General features: G+C 36.5%; 1 protein-coding gene across 1 annotated transcript in view; it reads left to right on the top strand.

Annotated features, from left to right (window-relative positions):
• The window catches only part of LOC107101362 (zinc finger protein 385B-like), a 43,188-nt gene that overhangs the window by 1,057 nt on the left and 18,723 nt on the right, over nt 1–23,408 (top strand). The window lies entirely within an intron of this gene.

The raw sequence follows: 23,408 nt of genomic DNA, 5'->3' as shown, positions 1-23,408 counted from the left end.
GAGAGGCAGATATGCAGGTTGTTGGATTGGGGGAGGAAGCCACATAAACATTATTATACCCTTTTGAATTTTTCAAAATTACTTATCAAGAAAAGAAGGAGGAATAAGGTCAAAACACTCATCTTGTCACTTGTGCATTGGGGGGTACATAATTCAAGTTCAGCTAACACTGTTGGAAGGGCAGTCTCAAAGAGTAAAGCAAATGAAGGATCATTCTTTAGTGGTTTTGTTTCAGCTTAACATAACAAAATAATAGAAGTTTTGAACAACAGAGACGCAAACCTTGACTTTATGTTTTGATGTTAAAGCATTACTGATGGTGTGTGTGCCTGTCAGCTCTATCAGGGGATGTTATAAACTCAATCAGAGTGTGGCGCCAAACACAGCAGATGAAGAAAACAAAGATCAGGTCAGAAGTAGAAAAAGAAAACAGCAGCAAAGCTTTATTATTACAATTATTATTTTTTTACTGTTTTTTTTTTTAAGAATTACTGAATGGGAACATCTGCTGTTTTCTAGTGTGGATAATTCATTTTTGGGGGGACTGCAGAAGCAATAATTAAAGGTATAGTGGAGGATGTTTTTTTTTTTTCCGGGTGGATCATCTAAATAAATGGTCCTCCTAATTGTCATTCATTCTAGTGATATAGCTACATAAATGTCCTACGTGTTTGTCCCCATTTTCACTTACCGGTAGAGGAGTCTGACATAGTGGAAAAAATCGTCTATCTTCTTTTGTAAAGTAAGCTTGTATAAGCGATGCAAACAGCAACTTTTAAAAAGAGCGTGCACGAGGAGAAATTAGCTTGTGCACGCTCTCACACGCGTTCTCTCTCAGGAATGTGAACATGGTTGTGCATGTGCATTTTTGTTTTTGGAATGCATCATTTGACTCAAGACCTTAGCCATTTTCGTACATGGACATATGCAAAATTACAAAACATTAGATGACATATTTAAGTTATTAAAATGACATAAATGATAGCAGTACTGACATTTCTAATTTAAAAAATTAGTGACACTGGATAATCGAATAAAGGAAATCTGAGATTGAATTTTGGGGAAAATATTCTTCTATTCTTTTTTTTCTTTGTGTTTTCTTTAGTTTACTCAATCTCAAGGTTTTATCTACATCATCCTTGTATGCCCATCAGTATTTTGCTACAGAGTTTATCTTACTCTGCAGGGTTGGTTTCTCTCCGTGGTCCAGTAGCTTTGCATCAGTTAGAAAACCCTCTTAAAATCAGCATGGAGCTCAGGAAGTGCATAGAAAAACTGTGTAAGCTCCCCATCATGCTTTTGTTTTTTTTTTAAATATTTGGCCAATTATTTCGGCTTCCAAGTCTTTTACTGATTGGAACAACACGGCCATCTAACTTGCTCTGCCATTTCATATTGTGTCCATTTCACAAAACGTATTTCTCATTTTTTCATAAACGAAAACACATATGCCAGCATTGCACATACCACATTTCTGAACTCTTCTGTCCTGACTGAGATGGTAAGAGGCAAATTTCAGTTGCAAGTTCGTGATCTTGTAAATAGCAGCAGCGTCACTACCAGCGCTGAGCTCCAGGTCTGTCTGTGAGCGGAGAGAAGCCAGCAACATAGCAGCAGGTCTTGGGTGACGTCAATTGAAAAAGGCTGTCATGCTTCACACCAGTTAACTGAAGTACAAACCTGCTGGTGCAGAGAAAATCAAGAACAACCAGACATATGCAGCATCAACACCTATGAATCTTCCCTGGATCCCCTGGAAAGAAAGTGCAGCTGGACATTCTTTGCTTACAAGAACTTCAGCAGAAATGGTGGAAGGTCTTTAGGCGCCTCATGGTTGGGCGGTGAAGATACTGCTGTGTAAGGACCAGTAAACCTACTGTGGATTTTATTTACATTTTATTGGATTCAGAAAACACAATGAATGCTAGAAATATTATAAGCATAAAATATTGTCTATTTGAATAATTATGTCAAACTCCTTAATTTAAGAGTTTGTTCTGGCCTAAACGGGGTCAAAGAGTAACGCTATCCAAAGTTGTTCTTTAGCAAAAAGTAAAATAAAATCATTACAGTAACCCACTGATTATATAGCATATTTACAATCTTGGCATAAGGTTTTATAAGTTAATGGAAGTCAAGCAGCATCCCTTAATTCTGACCATTATTAATGAAGCTGAAGAGTTATTTTAGTATTTTTATTAAATAAAAAAGAAAAACACAATCTGAAAGTGGAAAATAATTTTGAGGGTAAAATTAAACAATCTAACTTTGAGAGAGCGATTTCCCCTCGGAAATCATTTTCCAAATGTCAACTTATATATTTATTCCATGAAAAGATACTGTCTCTCAAATCCTTTTCAGCAGTCTCAAATAACATACTTTTTTTGGTAGCAGTGTGAGAAATTTTACTTTACTTTACTTTATTTATTTTACTTTCAAAATTATTTTCCTCTTTCAAATCCCTTTTTTTTCTTTAATTTAATAAAAAATTTCTTTACTAGCTTTACTCCATATGAGACAAGGCATGCTCAGAAAATCATCTTTATTCAGACTATCAGTCTCCTTCTTTAGGTCGACGTCTTATCGTATCAAACAGTATCAAACAGGATATTTTGGTAGTAGGTAATCGTATTTAAATGGTTATGCTTTTTTCATATATTCAGTTTTCTTATAATGGATTTATTATAGAAACATCATTTTAATGGAATTATTATAGTTGTGTTTTTTGTGTGAGTATAAAGTGAGAGCCATGGTTTGGACTATGCAGCAGCCAGAGTCTGTAACCAAGATACATTTCCTTTGGGATATAAAGTTTCTCTGATAAAATACCCTGCAGAAGAAATTTTTTTTGTTTTTGTTTTTGTAACATGTTTGATTAAATTGGATTAATTTCTCTCGCTAGAGCAGTGTGGTTATTTTGTGTGTGCTGCTGAAGTTAGAAAATAAGAAGAATGTTAACTTATGAGTGAATAAATGTCCTCGGTTTATTTTATTTGGAAAGATTTTGTTCTCTTTTCACACTCTTTGGGGAGTGAAAATAAAGTTTTTAGATAAAATAAAAGGAATGTGGTTTCATGACTTTAAAAAAATGACAAAAGTTTTTGTACAAAATATTGATTCATTTTATATTTGAAGATTTTTTTTTAAAGAAATATAGACTAGATCTCTTCAAATAAAAGTTTAATGTAACTAAAACACTTAAACTTCAATATATTCCTTCTTTATTCTTTCTTATACATCTAACGTACCAACACATACTAAAGATATTATATTCTGTTATAGAGGCAAACTTGGAAAAGAAATTGAAAGGTAACTACAAATAAAATACTTTGGTTTGTTATTCAAACATGAGACTCAGAAAATGTTAAAATTTAGATGTGAATAATTATCATGAAAAGTTACATACTGAAATCCCCTCCCACGTAAACATACACTAACAAGCGTCTGTCATAGTGACGCTTAGGTGAAAATGAACAACATCTTTATGTCAGAAAAACTGTGGGTCGAATGGACAAGCACACGAATGTGTTACTGGTCTGTGACCTCGAACAAAAACGTTACTGAAAATAGAATCCTTTCTTTCTGTTTCCTTTCCTTTCCTTTCCTTTCCTTTCCTTTCCTTTCCTTTCCTTTCCTTTCCTTTCCTTTCCTTTCCTTTCCTTTCCTTTCCTTTTCTCATTATTCCCTCTTCCCTGTACCTCAACCTCTTTTCTTCTACAGTTTTACTCTTTTTCACCCATGTGGAATAAACTGTGCATCAATCACTGTGTCCTTTTTACCCTTCTTACCTTTCCTTTTGTTCCCTCCATCACTCCATGCTGCCTTCAGTGCTTCATTCTTTTTCCTGCTGTGCTGTTGCTCTTTGATTGGATGTTTGGACCCTCTCACAGTTTGTGTCAGGCCTCCCCTTTTCTAATTAGCACTTTTCACCTTGATTAAAGTAGAAGTCTTGTGTTGCATTGACAGGAGAGAAGCACTTACAATCTTAGGTTGGAACATGCCTAAGGGTCAATGGTGTGTTAGAAATAATAATTTATTGATTCTTTTAATTAAAAAACAGTATGATCCATCAGATGATACTTTCTAAAAAAGGCAAAGTTTTAGAAGCGGAGATGCTTGTTTCTAGAGAACAAAAGAGAACAAAAACGAGAAAAGAGAACAAAATCTTTCCAATCTGTTGATTATTTTTTCGGTTAATTGATTAATAAAGAAGATTTTTTATTATTTATTAAACTAAAGCTTTTCCACTTGAGGAATTCTGAATAGGACATATTGACATATTGTTTTAGAATATTTATACTCCTGTAAGCGATTAATCGATTACTTCATTACTTATGATTATTTAAATTATCGATTAATCACAATTAACATGATTAATTGTTTCAGTTCAAAGATGAACAGTAAAAGTTAACCAGGATCCAAAAAGATAAGAATCAGAATGAGCTTTTATTGGCTAAGTGTACAGACAGGGAATTTGTCTTGTTTTCATGTCCTCAAAGCCATTATGTATATATGTGTGTACAGCACTTTTCATATACTTTATATAAAGAAAAGAAGTAAGGAATGATCAGGGTAATATTATGCTTATTTTATTTAATAGTAGAGTGACTTTTTAGCCTGTGAGGAGTTATTTATGTTAATCAGTTTTTTCATAGTTATTGCTTTTTTGCTCTAATTTGAAGGTGAAAGTCAAAACAGTTTTTGTCTAGAATGTGTGGGATCTGCAAATATGTAAGCTGCTCTTTCCTTACCAGATACCAGCACAAGTCCTGGACGGATGGAAGGTCAGCCCTGATTACCCTCTCTGCAAACCTAATAATTTGTTACCTATCTATCATATATCATCTATCACAAGTGGTGTCATTTTGAAATGTTTTAGATCAGTCTTGGTCTTTCTGTGTCTAAATAGGTCCTGTGACCTTGAATGGCCCTTCACAGCAGTCTTAGCACCCCTTAAACATGAGCAATAAATTAGCTAAAAGTTGTTGTCAGGCACCAAAACAAACAGCTTACTTACCTGATAAGACATATTTTTGCTTCTCTGCTGTGAGATTTAATCTAGAGGGTGAATGTTGCCTTGCCTTTACAAATATTTTGCTCCAGCGACAAAAAAATAAACAGATGAATTTTCATCAACACTGCTTTGAAACCCAACCAATGGCGGACAACAGCTACCAAAGGGGTTGCAAATTGTGCTCTCATGTCAGTTGTTTCCAAGAAATACGATTAGTTATGAAATTGTAGAATATCTGACATTTTAATAGCAATCATCTAAATCTAAATCCCTTTTTTGTCCCAAATGGGAAAATTCACTCTCTTCATTTAACTCATCCCCTTGGGGAGCAGTGGGCTGCCATTGTGTGGTGTCTGGGGAGCAGTCTGGGGTTAAGGGTCTTGCTCAGGGACCCAGAGTGGAGGCTGTGGGGATTGAACTGGGTGCTTGCAACCTTCTCAGAGGCCAAGCGCACTGCTCTAACCACTAGGCCAGCACTCCCCTAACCCAGTCCATGCCAAATAAATCAGCAACGATAAAAAGTGGCAATATTACTGAAATGAACTAAATCATAAGGAGGCGGACATGTTGGAAGTCATGTAACAAACTCTCCTTTAGGATCAGTCAGTGAATCTCTCACTGACTTAATTTGGAATGCGTGACAACGACAAGATTTTTTTTAACCTTCTTGTGCTCTTCACTGGCAAGTGATTGTAAACTCATTGTACAGATTTTATAGGAAAATAATAAAGAGGTATTGATGCCGCCTTCCATGTGTTAAGCCCACAGCGATGACTTCTCAATCAGCTGTTCCAAAATGGTCCTCTATTAGATTTCAAAGGATGGAGGAAGGCTGTTTAAATTTATGAATATGCAGCATTGCTTTAAGGGGTGCCAAACCTGGAAGTCACAAGTCTAATGCCCATAGTTGTTGTTTCACATGTTACACAGGACTGTTTTGAAATGATTATTTCAAAACTTTGTGTTTTTTGTCTTATCTCCAGTTGGCTGATCCAGGGGTTATGATACATAAAAATAATTAGAAAGTGGCCTACTGCTTGTGATGATTTCCTTACATCAGACTGAGTATAATATAGGAAAAACTACTAATTTCAGATAAAGTCAAGTTTTTTTTTTTTTTTTTTTTTTTTTAAATAAACAGTCTGTGTTAATATTAGTGTTAACATTGTTCAGTAGTCAATTCATTAAGCTGTAATGCCAATGGATGAGACCGCTCAAGTAAAACTTTAGACAGAATCAGGAGCAAGGGTTACATGGGATAGTCTCGATAACTCTCTGTAGTTCTTCCCTTATGCCACACTCTAAATCCATTGGGTCCAGATGCTCTTTATTGTGCAGTAAAGTTATCCAGCAGGGATGGAGGGAACATGTTGTCTAAGTTTAGTCCTTGAGGGCTTTGCATTTCAAATGTTTCCCTTATTCGACACACTGGATTTGACTGCATGGATCATTTCCAGGTCTCTTCAAAACTTGAGGACATGTCCTACATACACTATGCTCTAGCAAAGACATATTTAAAACATGCAGGATTTCAGCCCAATGCAGAACAGAGATCAGGGGACAACTGGCCTAAATAAAAGCTGAGTTTACTTGCAGAAATGTGATTCTTAAGCTGATTGCCTACTTTTATTAAATCATCAGGATGACTGGTTACACACTATGTCTCCACTGTGTCACATCATTGAGTCTTGTTTATGGCTCTACCTCAGAAACATTAGAAACATTTCAGCAGTGATAATACATCCACTTTCAGCTCAGAGATAAATTAGTGGTAATTAATCCCAATCAGCTTTATTACCCTATTTACATTAGGGCATTTGGCATATACTTGATAGTTTAAAGGCATCTGTGGCCAGGCTTTAAGGTATTGCAGAGAAAGGGCTTGAATTATATTCTGTCAAGTTGCTGTTTTAACTTAATTATGAGGTACTATAGAAATAAAATAGCTTTCTTTGCTTAGTATTTGTAATGAGACTGTACCATATTGCCCTTATCTAAAATTAACTACATTTTTTCACTATACTTACCACTGAACACCTGTTCGGTTACATTCGTGCTATTAGAGCACAAAACCATGATGCAAACCTACTCAGGCAGATAAAGTTTAATAAACAGCAAGCATATAGAGGTGCTGTGAGTGTTTACTTTAGTCCAATAACTTGCTTAATTGTTTTGTTATTTAAGATGATTTTATAAAGACACAATTTTATGTAGATCAAATTGTTTTAGAAATAATATAAAGGGGTGCCCTTTCTGAGCCATTGTTGTTTTAAGATAGGGCTGCGGCCGGCTGGATAAACACTCTGTTCCTGCTTTTAATACTGCAGATAAACCTGTTCGTGGGATTTAGAAAACAAATGGCTGTTGGATAAATAAATAAATCTGCCACTGAGCTGTAGGTCAATGGTAATGCTTAGCAAGATGGCATTATTTTTATGGCATCCCAACATGATGATGGACAGCATTCAGTCACTTGCAGACAATAATACTCAAATGTTAAAAAATAACCTGGTATTAGACGGTACCAACCTAAAGGTCTTTTTTAACTGACAGACTGCATGTAAAGGTTTAAATCAATATAATATACTGGCAGTTTAACAGTAAAAGGTGGAGTCGTCCTTCTGCAACACACTTGCTCTTTTTCGCCTCCACATTAATCAATTTTTACCTATTTATAGATTATGACAGCATCTCTACACACAATGTCTGCATGTGTGTTGTTGTGTGCCAGGACTCCAACAGTGGGCAGATTGAGAAGCAGCATGTTGTTACGTCAGGGCAGATTAGTTTGGAAACCTGCAGGGAGAATACACACACAAACATGGAAAAAACACACACACAAACTGTCATTTCTTTTCTAATATCCTTATTTGTGTGTTTGCGTATGTGTGGCCAAACAGCAGCAGGCAGGTGTCATGAGCAGCTAACAACTTTGCTCTTGTTCTGTTGCGCAAATATTCAACATCTGTTTTTATTTAAAAGTAACATTTCACACAGCTGCAGTCTTTTGTTCTTTATCTTTGACACAGGAGTGCAATCAGAAATATGGGGCTTAGCTGTTAACTTAATTTTGCGTTGGTTTTACAAACATGACCTTTGTTTATGGCTTTGCAAAATGCATTCAAAACATGTGGCTTAGCAGTAAGCTAAGTAAAACAATCAGAAGCAAAGGGCTTAGTTTTTGGTTTAGAATAGCAATCAGAAACATAGCACTTATCTGTTGGCTTACTATTCAATTCAATTCAAAAATACTCTTAATCCCCAAGGGGAATTAAATGTTGTAACCCTCATGGGGGTATCTTGTAGATGTAAATGGTTGAAGGCAGGAAGAAGCTTCTGACTGAAGACTGTTGTTGTTCGACATTCTGGGGATGCTTAGATTCTTGAGAAGTTCCAAGACCAGAGTAATCCTTCTTTATTAGCTTGTTGAGCAGTTTTTGTTATCCAAGTACTGATCTAGGGACTCTTTCTTGTACTGGAACTCAAAGGTGTACAGAGTAAAAAGGAATGGTGAAAGAACTGTACCCTGTGGTGCTCCTGTGCTGCCGACTACCTGATTAGGCACTTGATTTTTCAGTCTCTCAAACCACAATCTATTTGTCAGGTAGCCTTCGATCTAGACAGCTTTTGAGGCATACACCTGAGTCTTTTTGAGTTTCTGACAAAGCAAATCGGGCTGGATTGTGTCAAATGCACAGGAGAAATCAAGTAATGCAATCCTAACAGTGCTGTCTACCTGACAGTGGGTCTGTTAAAGCAGGTGTACAATGGCAACTATGGCCATAAGAAAAATGCAGTGGGTTCTTATATATGGTTGTTTTCTTGATAAGGTGGCAGAGGTGGAAGATGAAACATCTGAAGTATGAGAGGGAAGCTTTTGTTCAAAGGATGGTGAGATGTATTGAACTGTGGGTCAGAGAGAAGGATGGCGAGCACATGAAGGTATTTAATAATGTGATTAGTTCATTGGCTTTGACCAGACTTTCATCTGTTTGATCCTCCACTTAAAGCCTTTGATCTTCATCTCTTACAAGGCATCTCTGATGCTGTCCTACTGGATCTTACTCTCCAGCTTCATGTTGATTGCCCCCTTGCTGTCTCCTAACATGACTTTGAGCAGCTGCTTTATACAGGGGGGGGATGTGGTAAATGGAGCCCTTGCCCATCTGTCTGTTATTGTGTCCTTATGCAAGAAACTTATCTAACCTTGCCTGTTGCTGGTGATCAGAGGGCTCAGTGGAGCAGATGTACAAGCTGTGTGACTTATGTCAGTCCCAGGATAGCTATGGCTACAAATTAGCTTGTAACCACCAGTGCATTAATGTGTGAATGGGTGAATGACTGGATGTAGTGAAAAGCAATATGTGGCCTTTGAGCTTGATAAAGCACTGTACAACTACATACTATTTACTCAGCAATAATTATCCATTTCCCTCCTTTAAGGCTTTCTTGTTAAGTAGTTCCTTCAAATCACTGGTGATCCAGGGTAACCGTGGAAGCGCCTCACTGTTCTGGTAAAGATGGTGTTTAGCATATCTATTAGAGAAACACAACTCAGCTGAAGGGACAAAGAAGATTGTATATCTTTAGGAAGCTTATGGCTGGTTCAGATGGTTAATTATGAGACAATTATGCAGATTTTTGACCAGATCTCCCCTTCAAAAAATATTAGGCACACCCAGATTATCTTGAGGGCTCTAAAGATAATCATAAGCGATATTCTAGCTGTGTGAGGTATGTAAAGAGTGATCTAATTTGCTTGCACCTGCTTGCCATTACTTAGACCTCCAATCTGGGATATTAAACATGATGGATTGTCTAAGCCCAAGATCCCAGTGCTTGGTGTTTCCTAAAGGATAAACAAGCTTATTGAAAAGAAAACCAAAACAACTCAACATAGCATAGTGTTGAAAGTAAAGTTCTTTTTTCACTGTTATATTTATTTCACAAGCTCTTGCTATAGCTTCCTCCTTACTGGCCGTGTTTATTCACTCTGAAACCATATTTTGATCTCAAGAGGTTTTCTGAGATTATATGTTATTCTTGCTGTTTGGTTTTATACCAAAAACGATAAGGCCAAGGCTGTTTTATCTGCAATGTTTCATCATCATATGGAGTCTCTAAGGTCATGAATATGAGTCGACAATTTTGAAACTGCGTCGTGTGAACCAGGTGTTATGCACTTGAAGCAAGATGCTTAGAAAAAAAATGCACATGCACAACCCTGTACCTGCTCCCGACAGGGAACACCTATTAAACGTGTGCGAGAGTGAGCACGAGCCCATTTCTCAGCATTTCTCCAAATAGCATGCCAAACTTTATATGTGGAATAGAAACTTCGCAACCGAGGCATCAGTGGGAAGCCCGACTCCCAAAAACCCTGTGGTCTTGTTTCTCTCTTCTGAGGCGTTTCTCCTTTTCTCATAAACTTTGTTGACACTTTTTCGTTTACATCCCTCTGCCATTTTCAAAGAACAGCTGTCAGAAAGTTGAGCTTCAATAACTGGCTGAAAACGTAGCTTGCCACACATATACACCCAAAAGTGGGCATCCACATAAACATATCACCAGAGTGATTGACAATTAGGAGAACCACTTATTTTGATGATCCAATTGGAAAAATAATATCCTCCACTATACCTTTAAAGAAGCTCAACATGCTAATAAATATAGCTGGCTTTGTCCTGTGAAGCTCCCCTAGATCTGCTTAAGATGATTATTTTCAAAAACGAAGAACATACGGTTAACCCGGAGCATCCCTTTCATCAGACTTTTGTACATCAACGGTATATTTAGTCAAGTGCTTCGCCAGATGCACGCTAAGACAGACAGCTGAGAGAAATCCTTCCTACCTACAGCCATCAGCATTGTTAAAAGAAATTATATAATATAACTTATAACAGCGTTTAGGTTTTATTTGGGACTAATAAAGTATTTTTGCATTGACATTAATTTTACAGATCTTCCATTGAGACTCTAAAGGTTACTTAGAGTGTGAATATTCTACAAATGTTGAAACCTGAAAACAGCTCATGCCCCATCAAAACTAGTTTCCAAATTGTATTTAGACACTTATCTACACTCCAGGCTGGTGATTCTGCACCTAAACTTTTTGTGAAACAACTTGTTTCCCTTCAAAGGCAGTTTTATGTCACCATAGTAGTTACACATAGTTCTTTGCACTACGTGCAGAAAGTAGTGTGCTAGTGCCTACAGTACATAGTGCTAACAGCGAGCCACTTCATTACTCCCATTCTGTCTGCTGTGATTTATGAAGCTACCTGTATGTGTGCAAGTGTGTGTGTCTCCGCTTCCTCACCATGTTGTCTGACGATTTTTTAAATTAATTGGCTGTCATGTGTGAAAGACGAATAGATGACAATAATGAAATGTGATTGCATGATTATTATGAATAACATAATTAGACACAAAACAAGCTTTGCATTTTTTTATAGAGGGTAAAGTTGTCAAAGTAGAAGTTATCAGTTAGTGTGAGCCAGTGTCTCTGTGTGTGTGTAAATAGGACAGCAGTGATGAAGTGTTTGCACGACTCTCATCTCTGAGGTATTACACACACTAAGGTTGTGAAGGTCATAACAACACACACTCCTGCACAATGAAACAATACCTGGGAGGTTCCTGGAACCTGTGAGGACTTTCACCTGTCAGACCATGTTTTCAGCCATCTAAATGGGAAAATGACGTGCAAATCTCCCATTTTATCATTGAGCAGCTGAGGCTAAATTCCCTTGGGATGTTCTGGTGTTTGTGTTCATAACAGACAACATATGGGATGGGTGACCTGCCTACTCTGCTGGCTAAAACAAAAAAGAAAACAAACAGACGAAAAAAAGGAGCTGCGATGCTCATCCCTAGGTTTCTAACCGTATATATTAAATTTAATTTGTAAAGTTCAAATGGTAAAACGACTCTTGACCTTATTGGTTATATCGACTTGCTTTGTGTTGGTTGTTAGTGAGATGTTTTGAGCAGTTATGATCTTAAAGAAAGGTAGTGTGTTTGAAGGGCTAAATTAACTATATGGTGGGTTAACAGTTAGGTTATACTCAATTCTATTATTAACCTGACAAGCAAAGAACGAATCTGATCTGTCTCATGAGAGAAGAAAAAACTAAAAGGAAACTCAAAGGGATATTTTTAAATATAGTAAATACTGATATGGAGCAATATATGTACAGCACTATAAATACTATTTAAGTTCCAGAATTATTCAGTTTCATTCAGAGGATTACATGCGTTTTCATTTCAGAAATATGAGGTACCTACAGAATACAGTTATTAGATAATGAAGTATTATTTAATAAAGCGAAAACAAGAATATAAAACAGCATAAGCCAGAGTTTTTGTTAAATAAAAACCCACTCACTATTATTATGAAATCAATTGTTTTTAGACCCTGGTGCATTTGATAAGTGAGATGGCAAAAACAGTGTACAGAATGGGATTAAATGAGGGAGAGGGTTTGTGTTTTGTTGTGTTGAGGGTCACAGGAGGAAACAGAGGCTTACCCAGGGCACCATTCATGCCAGAATTCCCACTGCTCCCCTGTGACAGCGCATAGAGCCCTAGGTTTGGTGTGGCATCCAAAAATTACCAGATGAATATATGAGCGAGCATCTGTGGGATGTGGTTGGAGAGGCCTATCCAGCGTGACCCTATCCTGACATCCACATCCCTAAGGAGTTCCCTGCCAATGTTCCAGTGGAAGGGCTAACCTGTGGCTGTGACCAAAAAAATAAATAAAATGTCACATTAAATCATAACTGCAAATTAGAAATTGAATAACAGCCTTGAGGAGGTGAATGACTACAGTGACATTGTTTAAGTTGGTGTTTCAATAACCTCACACCAAATAACACATTTTAGATGCAACTCATGATGCAACCAAATAAAAAATAAATTCATATAGCACCATCCAATTATATTTTTTACTTAACGATTTGTGAAACCTATTGAATTAAATATTTGTTTTATTGCAGTAACTGAAGAGCATCTAAAGGGAAATTACAGAATTTATTTTTTACTTTCACAACAGATACTTTCTCATGTGCAACATGTTTTCAACTGCACCTTACTGACATAGACAACAGCATCATAAATTAGTTTTAACCTTTATACTGAAACAGCATAATGTTGTCTAGCATGCAAAACAGCAAACAGTGATTGACTAAAATCCAACAACAACCCAAATTATACATAGAAATGAACTGGAAAATGTAACTGGTGCAAAAAAGAAAATATCTGGCGTGCACATCAAAGCATCTGAATGAGAATGTATCTTCTCTGGTGCAAAATACATTTTATTTCAAAATTTGACCTTCAATTCCTATTGCTCTGTAGTAACTTCATGCTGCACAAATAATTAAAGATGCAAGCTTTAATTTATATTCTACGCTTTTTAAGTTGAACAGAATTTCTAGAAAATGTTATTCGGGTATCTATGGTTACCTGTTTCCTTAGAGCAACAGTATTAGTAGGGGTTGCATATCTTTTATTCAAAATGCAAAGACAAGAAAATACCATTTTTTCAGCCTTTATGTCTATTCATCCTCAATTCATAATTAAGACAATAGCAGCAAACAAAAAAGTTGCTCTTCATGAGAAAAATGCCAGACATTTTTTATGCATATTTATGTAGAAAAATATTAAACAATAAATATGTAGAAATTACTATCCTAACTGTAAAGAACAGATTTTTTATTTAGATTCCTTATTGCTACTTGTGGCTTTTCTTTATTTAGATAGATCCAGCTAGATTGTGTTATAGTTTTTTGTTTATCGCAGCATTTATTTCAAGAGTGTAAGACCAACAAAATCTCATTGTGACCCAGGCTATATATGTACTCTTGCTCACATCTGCAGTCAAAGCAATAAAAAAGGTTTGAAACTGATGTAATGAAAGAAAAAAATAAGGGTGCTGTCAGCAGGATGCAAAGGGAGGTAAACAGGTTAAACGTTTTAAGTAAAATTATGCTACTGTGAGTAAAGTTATATGTATGTCAAGGCTCTACATGGATTTAGAGTGCAAAGAAATGTGCAAGAGGCTGAAAATATTGATGATATTTTTCTAAATATTTAATAATGGCGGCTGTTTTTGCAGAGATGTTTATGCACTTATTTCATTGCTTTCAGCAGTTGTTAAAATATAATTTTGTATGGTCAGCATAGTGGAGCAGTTTGTAGCACTGTTGCCTTATAGCAAGAAGGCTCTGGGTTTGACTCGTGGTCTGGGTGGGGTCTTTCTGCATACTTTCCATGTTCTTTCCTTGTTTTGGCATCGGTTATCTCCGGGTCCTCCACCTAAATCCCATAGTCCTAAAACATAGTTGTTATGTTAAATGGTAAGTTAACCTAGAAAACATTGAGGAAACAGTATTTTAAGAAATGTTTACCAAAGCAAAGGTTTCTTTACATCATCAGCACTAGCAAAACATTGCAAACTTAAAAATAGAGATTTTGGGTGGCAATGATCTTGCTGCACACCATACTAGAGTGTGATGTACCAAGTAGTCACACAGAACCACAGTACTTTTATGCAGTAATGCATTTTGATAAGTCTGTTTTATGTATATGGTTGGGATCTTTACTTATTTCTTGCCATAAGCTTTGTATACCGTAAATGGATGGATATTCTTTTTATTTGATTTTTTTCAAATCAGGGAGATTTTTTAAATCCAAAAATCACAGCAGTTGTGTGTTCAAGACCTGAACTTCGGTAACAATTATCAGGATGTACTGTGCAAACAAAGATAAAGAAAAAGTCAAAATTTCTAGAGAAAGGCAATAAAAGCAGTAAATTCTGCAAGACTGCTAAAAAAAAAACCCCTTCAAAATGGTGGTTTGTTCTATGAGGAAATTGGCTCTGTAGACACAACTTTGGGTCAATCAGGAAGATGCACAAGTTCCTGGCGTCAGCAGAAGGACAGTAAAGTTAATCAAGTCAAACACGTCAGTCTTTTAAATGTCAAGGTGATGCTGGTCATCTAATAGAAGTGAGACACGCCTTAGCTGTCAACATGCCGTCCTCTATGATGTCACTCTGTCAGCTTGAAGCTTCACTTTGTGTCCTGAAATACCTTAATTAGGAGACTCTCTGCACCATTGTGTGTGTTTCTGTGTTTGTCTCACATTTCTTCTTCCATTAGTTGAGTGGAACAGCTATTGAATGTTTGATGAGTCAGCATGTTGAGAAGGAAGTGATGTCATAGACATCCTCTCTTCTTTCGGTCTATGTTAATGTTTTCTGGCTGTGGCTTTGATTCCCTTACTGTTCCTGCTCAGACGGCTGATCAGTGCACAGAGACAGTGTGGTACATGCTGCCATGCCACCCTGTGATGGACTAACAGTGTGTCCAGGTTGCACCGAACCTTTGGCTGTGATCACTAACATATTCTCATATTGTGTCTGATGTCAGAGGTGCCAGATCTATGCAGGAACCATTAAATTATTTAACTAAGAGTTAAAATAGGGGAGTCATTAAGAACTTTGTGAGGAAATGTAAATCTAAGGGACTTATTCCCTGTTTATTTTCTTTATTAAAGCCAAGAGCATACGTATTGCAACACTGTGCAAACATGCTTTCTTTTTCTAAGGGCTAATTTAATTTCCTTTTGCCTTTTGTTTAACAAATTTGATTAAAAAGTTTAATATAATAATGATCTTTGAGCAGGGAAAAAATGCCACAGGAAAGTTGGAAGCATTTATTTGGAAGTTGAAAGTCGAGTTAATGAATTATTGTTGAGGTGGCTAACTGCTATTAGCAGTACAAGCTGAAAATCACGTGTTATGGATTTTTTGTTTAAAGTGACATGTGAAAGAGGTGTCTTTTTTTCGCTATAATGATTGGGAATTTCTGCACAGAGTATTCCATCATAAAACCAAAATGATAAAATTAGGATATGCAAATCGGCAGAATTTGATTTGTTTTTAGGAAACACTCTCCATACCAACAGTTCTCTGCTTCAGCTGCCAAAGTCCCTGCATGTAGCTAGAGATGAATGTCACCCCACATCAGTGTCAGGTCCAAAGACACAGTGGTTGAGGGGACCCCTGGAGTCAAATGTTTTACATAATTTAAGCATTTAATAAATGTGTTCAGAGGACTGTTAGTGGTAAAGGGCTGCAACGGGAAGCTTCATACAGCAATAAGACAAGCTGTTCTAATCTCCTGTATTATCTCTAAATAGCTCACCTCAGCCAAGCATCATCTGAGCATACCGCTACTGTATTAAACACAAAATATGCTAAGTAAGTTGCATCGCTGAGACAACCACAAAGCTAGAGACAGTGGCTAAAGGGATTTACATCAAGGAGATATAGAGGCTGATTCACAAAATGAAAAGGGAAACAAGGTTAAAGAAATGGAATAATACTGCTGTAAAAGAAAATGTCATCAACTTCATGTGTGACACCATAAACAAACACCTCTAGGTCTGTTTACACACAATACAATTTTTACATTGTACAATTTGAAAAATTTGGATTGGATTCAGTCTTCCTCCTTTCTGTTTGTAAGGCATCTAATCGAAAATTGATCACTGATCTGTTTGTCATATGAATGTTTTTACATTAGAAACTGGGAATGGATGACTTTAACTGTAGTGTAAAGATCCTTGACTGTTTGGGCACGACTCTAAAAGTGCTATATAAATGAGGTACGTTTATACGAAAGCTGAGAGCGGCCGTATTCGATTTCTTTTTATCTTTGTCGTCTTGGGATAACGACATAACTATCTCATTATCACGGTTATTTCATTAATTGTTTTCTCGAGATGATGAGATAACTATCCCGTTATCATGTTATTGATTTCTTGAGATAACGAGATGATTAACCTGTATGAGTAATGAATGAGGCTGGCCAACAGCCCTGGATTCCCAGTCCATCCATGCCTGCGGTGCCCGTAGTTGTGCGGCCGCGGTACTGCATGTGCGCAAATAATACATTTTTTAGTTTCCTTTTTCTTTTCACTCATTGTCAGGTCGTGGTGGATGATTGGATTGCATGGAATACAATAGAAACCAATCGGACTGTTTTTTAATGAAAATCTTTAATCTAGACTAATTTTTGAGGTAAATGCATCTTATTCGCATTACAGGCATAACACGGGGGCTGCTCAGAAAACAACCGGTGACAGAACACCGCACAGGTCTAATTGCTAATGAATGAAAAGGGAAAGCCAATGATCAAATCAACAACGTTGTCTCGTCACCTAAAGGTTAAACACGGGATTATTTACAGAGTTACACATAGGCTGCCATGACTTATAAATCCTCGCCCGCTGTTGTGGTATTGAAATTTTAACACACACCAATCATCTCCTTATCTCAATAAAATGGCTTTCGTTATCTTTAGATAATGAGAAAATTAACCCGTTTTCTCGAGAACACCAGCAAGAAAAAATATTGGAAGGAAACAACCGCTCCAGCTTCTGTACCTTTTTTTCACCTTTTTGCCTCTTTTGTACCTATTTGTTTAAAGAGGCATTATACAGTTTTCTAATGATACTGCCACTTATGGCCAAAAAGCAGAACTACAGGACTCTTCTGCTCGTTCATGTAGTTTCCGCTTGTTTTTTAATTTTTCTACTTTTTTCACCTGATGTGGTTACAGTCAGTGTTTGAGTTAAGTTAATGAAATATAAAATGATTTACTACAAAAGAAAGTTTCACAAAAGAAAACAAAACACAACTTAACCCAATTAAAACAAAAGAAAAGTGGACAACAAATCCAAGAATGGTTAAGTGCAAAGTAAATTACAACATGTCCAAACAGGTCATTCTAAAGTAATTTCAAAACAACACAAAAGAAAAAAAAAGGGAGCACCAAACCTCCCAAAGACAAGGTTCTAGCTTCTACAAAGTCCACTTAAAGCAGATTCAAACAACATAGAGAACAAGTGAGAGCAAACAGTTCAAATTGCCCAAAGCAGTTATGAACACCAAAGGTGGGGGAACAGCGTAACAAAACCTCTTCCTACTAGCTGTCCCCCAATTGAATGATCTCAGGAGCCTTTTATATGGGGCAGGTGGGCCTAATCAATGTCTGATTGGCTTCACAATCCTCTGCTGGCTCAATGACATCACTGCTCCTCTGCAGCCTTCAGGCAACCGACAAGGAAAGGTGTTCTGTCACAGCTGAACCTGCATAACAAAACAAGCCTACATAGTCTTAAAAGGCCAGAGGCTGTAACACCCTTCGATTATTTGCTAGGTCAGTAATTTCTAGCGATGGTGAGATGAAGCCTCATGAGGCATTGAAGCGTTTGGCCGAATTGCTTTAACTATCCCCACATTTCATGAAGCTTCAAGTGAACATGTCACCACCTACTGGTGGAGTGCAGAACTACAGTTTGTAATAAAATTTGTGATTTTTTTTGCAATTGTTTTTCTTTTTTTCCCCCTTTTAAGTTCCTTTGAAATTGTTAATGGTTGGTGTGTATAATAAAATATTTTGTTCGTTTTTTTTAAGTGTAAAATGTCTTAAAACTATCATTTAAGGTGCACAGTTTTTCTGCCATTTTAGTGAAATAAACTCAAGCAGACAGTGAAAGTGTTTGTGCAAATTGGGCAATGATGAGCAAAAATCAAAGGTGTTGGTCATTTTCATTCAAACATACCGGTATTAGTTTTTCCACATTTTTTGGTTTTAATCTCGTTGGAAGTATTGTTCAACCAATCTTTTGGCTAAACTGACCTAATTTGGCAGCGTTTTTACGAGGGCAAACCAATGCAAATTAGTGTCATTAGCCAAAATAATTACGTATCATCGCATCTTTCAAAAGCCTAAGGTATGTCTTGAACCATCAACCTCAGGAGAGGGAGTCTGTGTTTTACAGATGACTTATGTGGATAACATATCAATGGAAAAAATACTACTCAACACTGACGTTACAGTGTGTCCGGTGGCTTGCTCAAATTTTGATCATTACATTGCTTCTTATAACCAACATAGTTTTTACCAACTAGATTGGTTGTTTTTCCAACAAATCTATTCTTAGAATCTATCCAAACTCTATCCAACTGACAGCAACTCTACAAAAACTCCCACATCTTGAATGAATCCTAAAGCTGTTTAAATGCCTGTCAAACTTCTTGCGCTTCCTGAACCCCTTCCCGCAGTGGTCACATGGTATCACGGTAGCGAGTCCTCAGACGTCATCAATTTTGGCCCCTCTTCTAAATGAATCATGCCTCGCGCTTCGGGGAAACGCCCCCTCCATTAATTGACACACGCCTCGAAGCCTCGGCTCATCTCATAACATCACTAGTAATTTCAGGAAAGTAGGCTACATGCTTATAGATGCGTCGGCGCTGAACTACTGAGATGTCAGTCAAATCAAACAATGCTTTCATCATATAGGATAAAAAAAGGCTATTTTAAAGATATTTTCCAATAAAAACTTACACAATGTCTCTCTACCTACTCTATATCAAGTATTTTCATGAACTATAGAAAGAAAAAAGATTTTAAATCACATGTATTTTTAAATATTATTATCAGGACTTTATGTTTTGTCTTTACCTGAATAAATAAATATTAGTCTGGCTACTATGTAGGCGAGTTAACTTATAAATTGTGAAGATCTTCTTTTTCTTTTTTGGGTGGATTACCTGATTTTTACTTTTATTAACACCAGTCAGTATTGAATATAATACGATGCTTAGTGTTTAGTTTCGTTGTCTTGTAGTGCTCATCTTCCTTATGCCATCCCAGGTATTTTAAGGTCAGAGATGTTTAATGAGGAAACATCCACCAGGTTAGTGAGGGTAAATCAGACCACAGGCACTCTGATGTGTTTGAGTGGTAATCTCTAATATCGGAGCACAGATTATACCGGTTGAGCTAAAACTCACACACGCAGATACTAAGAGACATTTATCTACGGTTTGTAATCCCAATCCCCCAATCTCCTTCTGGCTTGACCAATCATGTCCTACAAAATCCTACACAGCCTGCTGGATAACCTAAATGTAGTATGTTGCGTGTGTTAATCTCTGACAGGCTGTAACAGTGAAACATCTGGTCTATTTCTATCCTGTTTCGGCAGGAAAAGTACGACGTATAGATTTTTAAATTAAGGTGATAATTTTTTTTTTTTTGCGTTTTTTTGATTATAGACTCCTGAAAATTTCTGTTTACTTTTGTTAGTTGTTACTTAGATAGAAATAGATCCCTGTGTTGTCATATATATTGAGTAAAAACCAAGTGTGTGCTCTATTGCAGTGTTACCAAAAAACCTTTAAGACAAAAATTTACAATTTGATCTAATTTCCTTTTTTAATTTTGAACAGTAAAACAAAAAATATTTAATGTGCTGCAATATATATATATATAAACATTATGACTTTTGAATGCTATGAAATTACTATGACCCTTATCTATGATTATTTAGATATTGATATAAAGACTAAACCAAGACTACAGAACAAACATGCTAGATTTATTGGCTTATGTATATAGTGTTGGCTTCTTGCTCATATCCTTTATATTGTGGTTTAAAAAAAGCACTTCTGTAGGTTCTATATCATGATTGTTCATGTTTTCAGAAGTAAACTTTTTCCCCAAGATCCAAGCCTTTGATTCTTGCAGTAGGTAGAAAAATTAGCCTCTATTCAGGCATCGCACTGATCAGTTTACAGTAACATATGGGGGATGGGCAAATTATTGTTTCTCCTAATACAATAGAGCAAGAAGGGAAGGTTAGATATTTTAACACTGGGGATGCTCAGGGTTAACTGTAATATTCTTCATTTTTGAAAATAATCATCTTCTGCCGATCTAGAGGAGCTTCACAGGACAAAGGCAGCCATCTTTATCAGCATGTTCAGCTTCTTTAAAGGTATAGTGGAGGATGTTCTTTTTCTGGGTGGATCATCTAAAAAAGTGGTCTTACTAATTGTCAATCATTCTGGTGATATTTTTACACGCTTGTCCCTATTTTTACTTACCGGTGGTGAGTCTGACATAATTGATAAATTGCAAATCTTCTTTTGGAACGTAAGCTTGCATGAGCGATGCAAACAGCAACTTTAAACAGAGCGTGCACGAGGAGAAATGGACTTGTGCACGCTCTTGCATGCGTGTAATATACTTTCGCTCTCTGGAGCAGGTACAGGGTTATGCATGTGCAATTTTTTTTTCAGTGGAGAGGGCGGGTCTTTTAAAAAACTCTAAAAAATCATCCACTATGCCTTTAATTGTGATTTCAATATATAAATACAAAACATATCGATTTAGATAAAGAAGCTGCATTTAAATAAATATACTCAAACCTAAATTGTTTTCAGTTAAATATATTGATTATACATATACAGCAACAGTTTTTTTCTGCTTTTTATAGACTAAGATGGTGAGTCTTTACAAGCTGATTTTCAATCTTGCTATATGTTCTGACTGGTTAAACTAAATCACTAGAGTTTGGCATCTTATTCACACTGTTGTATTTTATAGTAAGCCAATATAGAGGATTCTTTCCTCGGCTGAAGTCCAGTGAACTCTTCTGTCTTTGCAACCTTACAAAAGACCTGTCCAGTGTGTAATGCAAGAGAGCATGTGTGTAAAACACTAATACCTCTCATAGAATATGACTATGACCTGGATGACTGAGAACCTTCATCAGCATACTAATACCTCTCCATCTCAGGTGAGGTTTGCTTCGTGTGACAAGCCAACTGGTCCCACACAGATCCTGTAATGACTACATCACTCCCTCATGCTAAGAATCCTGCAAACCCTTATATTAGTTAGCCAATATGAAGCTGTGAGTGCCTTGCTTTAGGACTCATAGGTATAACAGTGCAGGTTTCACTTAAACCTCTTGCCACTGATTATTTATACACAAGCAAAGATAAGAAACAGCTACAAAACCATACTTTAAGACTAATGAATGCATTAGGTCTAATCTATAAGATCCCATGCAGGGAGCTCTAAATTGCTGATGCAAGCCAAAAAATTGCATGTGCAATCTTTGGGCCCTTTGCAGTTAATCTAATAAGAGTTTGTGCATACATATGCAAAAGTGGTAAAGACTACCTTATTTAAGTTAAGACCAATGTGGATTTACATTGCACATGTCAAAGGCAGCCAAAATTTATAACAGCACTGCACATAGATGGCATGTATGATCTCTAAGTTGAGCAAATGAAGAGAACAGATTGGAGAACAATCGGAGAAATTAAAACAACAATAAGATTACTTTGAGGCCCAAACACGGACGGATGAATGTGCCTTTCAACTGCTGCAACCTGTCATTCTTTCAATTTCTAGGGGCAAGATGATATGATGGAAGCATCTGTTTTTTATTGTTTTATATAACATCCCCTGAATGCACAAAAGTATTTCTTTTTTCTGTTCTTTTCTTGAAGACTATTTTGCAGTGTGTACTTTATAGGAGAAATGTAAAATTTAAACAATTATTTTTTTGCCAGCAGAAGTTCTCAATAAATAACTTCAACAACTGCATATAGATACATTTTTCCTGATTTTCTCTAACAAGCGATCATTATTCTTAATCCCTAACTTGAAATAGCAAGAAATGCATGTGACATTAACTGCTGCAGATTGGAGTTCTTATTACTACAGCGGTGTTAACATCTTCCATAAGGTAGAAACAGACAGATAAAAGCTATTCATATCACAACATAAGATAAGGAAACATTTTACCACTGTCTAGCACAATGACATTTCTACTCCTCCTTGGAAAAACAGCCCATGCATATTCAGAATGTCAATTGTTACTGTCATAATTTGTTGATTTGGAACACAATGTAGATTGATGCTTGGATACTGCATGGTGAGTTAATTATATTTGATAAATGACAAGCAAACTGAAGGGACATTTCCTGTTGGAATACTGAGCAGGCATAGACAGTAGTAGGTGTTACGCCATTCTAAGAGTCTGGATGACCATAGAAGTGAGCATAAGATTCTTTATAGATCCTACAGGCAGAACAAAGCTGCACAAACCTGCTATAGGGTGGTAGTGAAAGCACTTGGCTGAATCACTTACAAAGCCAGCTATCCACCTTACTACAAGGAAGTGACGCTAAGTAACTGCTACCAGGCTATGATTCACTTTATGGAACTCATGCTTGGTGACTGAAACACTTAAACATAATTCTTACCTGCAAAAATTGTTAAGTAGGCACTACGTACTGCATTTTCTATTTCAGGAATACACATTAATTGGACATATTTCTACTTCTTGTGCCAATATTGCTGTTATTCTCTCAGCCAGTATTAAAGGTTAAAAAAAAGTTCTAGACCACACCTATATTGTTTATTATTGCTAGGTAGAAACCTATATGTTATATATATATAAACTGTTGCCTCTCTTATGCTGCAACAATGATCTTTGAATGTAACATATAATA

Source organism: Cyprinodon variegatus, unplaced genomic scaffold (genome assembly GCF_000732505.1).
Source record: "Cyprinodon variegatus isolate N-32 unplaced genomic scaffold, C_variegatus-1.0 Scaffold1088, whole genome shotgun sequence".
NCBI lineage: Eukaryota > Metazoa > Chordata > Actinopteri > Cyprinodontiformes > Cyprinodontidae > Cyprinodon > Cyprinodon variegatus.
This window is presented reverse-complemented; position numbering and strand designations above follow the sequence as displayed.